Source organism: Hyla sarda, chromosome 9 (assembly GCF_029499605.1).
Source record: "Hyla sarda isolate aHylSar1 chromosome 9, aHylSar1.hap1, whole genome shotgun sequence".
Taxonomy (NCBI): Eukaryota; Metazoa; Chordata; class Amphibia; order Anura; family Hylidae; genus Hyla; species Hyla sarda.
The window spans coordinates 140,375,732-140,378,989 of NC_079197.1; the positions used below are offsets into that span (position 1 = coordinate 140,375,732).

Genomic DNA, 3,258 nt, shown 5'->3' on the forward strand with positions numbered 1-3,258 from the left:
ATAACTCCTTACATTGGGGGTGGGAAGAGGTCATTTGCTTTGGTTGATGGTTTCAATTCCACAGAAAAAATCCATGAAGAGATTGACCATGTAGTAGGTCAAAACCGATGCCCATCAGTTGAGGACAGGAATAATATGCCATACACAGATGCCGTTATCCATGAAATTCAGCGATTTGCAGATATTTTTCCTATAGGACTGGCTCGTGCAGCAAGACAAGACACAACATTGAAAGGATTTCATATTCCCAAGGTAAAATGCCATTAGCAGAGCAAAACACCATAGTTTTCCATTCTTCCATTACCACATTGATTAAAAATGAATTCCTCATCCACTCTAGGGCATGATGGTGGTTCCGATTCTAACATCTGTTCTAAAGGACCCAAACCATTTCAAGAATCCAGAAGAGTTTGACCCTGGACACTTTCTTGATGAGAATGGTGGCTTCAGGAAGAGTGAAGCTTTTATGGCATTTTCTGCTGGTACAGTTTTAGAACTCTGTGTTCTAAGTAAATCATGTTTTTGGGTCTATTCACACAGCAGAATTTCCGCTTACGGAATTCCGCTTCAAATTAAAGCCCATAGACTTCTATGGGATTCTGCACTCCCATTTACACTTCTGAATTTCCGCTTGCGGAAATTCAGAAGTGTGAATGGGAGTGCAGAATCCCATAGAAGTCTATGGGCTTTAATTTGAGGCGGAATTCCGCAAGCGGAAATTCTGTCGTGTGAATAGACCCTTTGGAGTATTTCTGCTGGTCAGTTTAAGTATTTATTTCAATTCTAGTAATTGTGTTTTAGGATAAGTCAAAAAACAAGGTTTTGACAAACTGATTTTCACGTAAAACATACGTTTATCCTCTGCCCTTGATTTCAACTGGCGAAGTGCCCAACAAGACAAGTTTTTTCTACAAACCATGGTAAACTAGAACATTGCTGATAAAAGAAGTAACAGTGTCATGCGTTTTTCGGCTTGTTTACTGTGTTTTACAAGCTGTTTTTGAGGTTGTATATCCAGACAGATTATAACCAGGTGACCGTACCCTTCGAATATAGACAAACTCTCTGTTAAATGGGTACTCCACTCCTAGACATCTTATCCCCTATCCAAAGGATGGGGGATAAGATGTCTGATCATAGGGGTCCCACTGCTGGGACCCCCGCAATCGATGTGCAGCACCCAGCGTTCATTTAGAACGTTGTGTGCGGGCGGCGAGGGTCTTGACATAATGGCCACGCCCCTCGTGATGTCACGCTACGCCCCATCAATGCAAGTCTACTTACATTGAGGGGGTGCGGCCGTGACGTCACGACCCCTGCCACCTGCTACAAGTGTTTGGAAAAAAATGTTCCGAATGTTGGGGCAGTGGAGTAACATTTTAAAGAAAAAAACTTCAAGGATGAGCAGTGTTATGCATAGTTCATGAGCTATAGAGATCGAATATGTCTTCCAGCTGTGAGTCATTTTATTGAGTTGTGTACCACCCCCTCTACACTAGGCATGACACAGTGTATTGCTCTTTCCAGAGTGGTACTTTAAATGTGGTTCTGATATCCATTGAAGATTTTAATGCATGTCCATGGCCATAGATGATTGGAAATATTGCAGATGTCTTATTGCACCCATCAGCCTTTGATGGCCTCTTAAGTGATGAGTACCTGTGCAGGCATCCCATATAATAAAGAACTGCATTGTTATCAAGATTGTGGGGAATTGACCCTTTGAAATGAAAGTAAAACATTCACCTGGTCCTTCTGTCCTAGGTGGTAAAACTCAGCATCATAATGGTAAAGGCTGAATTAGATCATTGCTATACATGTCAGATGTTCCCCCATCTATTGTAGAGAAAAATGTGTCAAGCCCTTAGCTCTTTCGATGTGATTGGCTTTGTTAAAGTATTTGATCCCATGGATGTCTATGACCAATCTGGTTGAATTTCCAAAGAAAGCTGAGTGCTTCTGCCCCTTCATTTTAGCATTCGGTTGGGGACCTCCAATGGTCAAAAGTTCTGACATGACACTATAACATAAAGATCCGTATAGCTTTGAAGTCTTGAGATTAAAGGAAAATGCAGCTCATGCTAAGATGCAAAATATATACTCTCAAAACTGCATGCCGTTCCCCTGTACTTGATACTGTAATGGTATTTCATTCTTAGCATCATCAAGTCAACCAACATTTAAAGGAGTACCCATCGAAAACTAACTTATCCCCTTTCCACAACATAAGGCATTAGTAGCTGATCATGAGGGGGGGCAACCACTGGGATCCCCCCACAATCACTAAGACGGGACCCGGGCACTCTCAGTGAGGAGCGCGTGTCATATACCGGTAGACGGCACGCACTCCAACCATTCCACTGTGGATAGGGAATAAGTTAATTTTCAACGGAGATCTCCTTTAATGTCCATGGTGGCAATGATGACATGCGTTGTAGTGGAGCTTTTTCTATAAAGATGTAACATTCCATGTTCATTGGATGTCATTGCTGCCCAGCTGTTGAGCTGGCACGCACAAGGACTGGCAAGAAGGTATAAGAGATTTTAGACAGCGCTAACATATTTGTTTTTCCTTCTTCCCAGGTAAACGTATGTGTATGGGAATGAGTCTGGCCCATATGGAAATCTTCCTGTTCCTTACTGCTTTACTGCAAACATTTACTTTGAGGCCCACAGGAAACTGATAGACATCACATCAGAACCCAACACAAATGGCTCTAAACCTCGAGACTATGAGATGTTTCTTGTCCCTCGCTGAATACTGATCACCATCTACTGATCATTGAAGCGTACTCTAGTCAGCCATAACATTAAAACTGCCTTTCTTACATTGTATAGGTCTAAACAGCTGTGATCCATTAAGTCATGGACTTCAGAAAACTCTGAAAGTTTTTTGTCTGTTATCTGGCACCAAAACATTGTAATGTGGGGTCTCCATGGATTAGCCTTGTTTTCTCATCACATTCCAGAGATGCTTGATCACCTTAAGATCTTGGGAGTGCAAATCAAGACGCTGGACTATTTGTCATGTCCCACACATTTTTCCTGAACCATTTTTGCAGTGTAGTAGATAGGACACATTATCCATTAGTGAATACCATTGCCATAACATTAATACTTTCAGAAATGTATGTTACAGTAGCTCTCCTGTTGGATTGGACCACACAGTTTTTAACCCAAAAGTGCATCAATGAACCTTGGGCATCCATGATGTTGTTAACAGATGGTTTTTAATTTTGATCCTTCTTGGTAGGTCCT

The 3,258-nt window shown here is 41.7% G+C and overlaps 1 pseudogene; it reads left to right on the forward strand.

The window, feature by feature from the left end:
- The window catches only part of LOC130291928 (cytochrome P450 2C31-like), an 18,418-nt pseudogene extending 15,607 nt beyond the window's left edge, over positions 1 to 2,811 (forward strand).
- Positions 2,812 to 3,258: the final 447 nt, after the last annotated feature.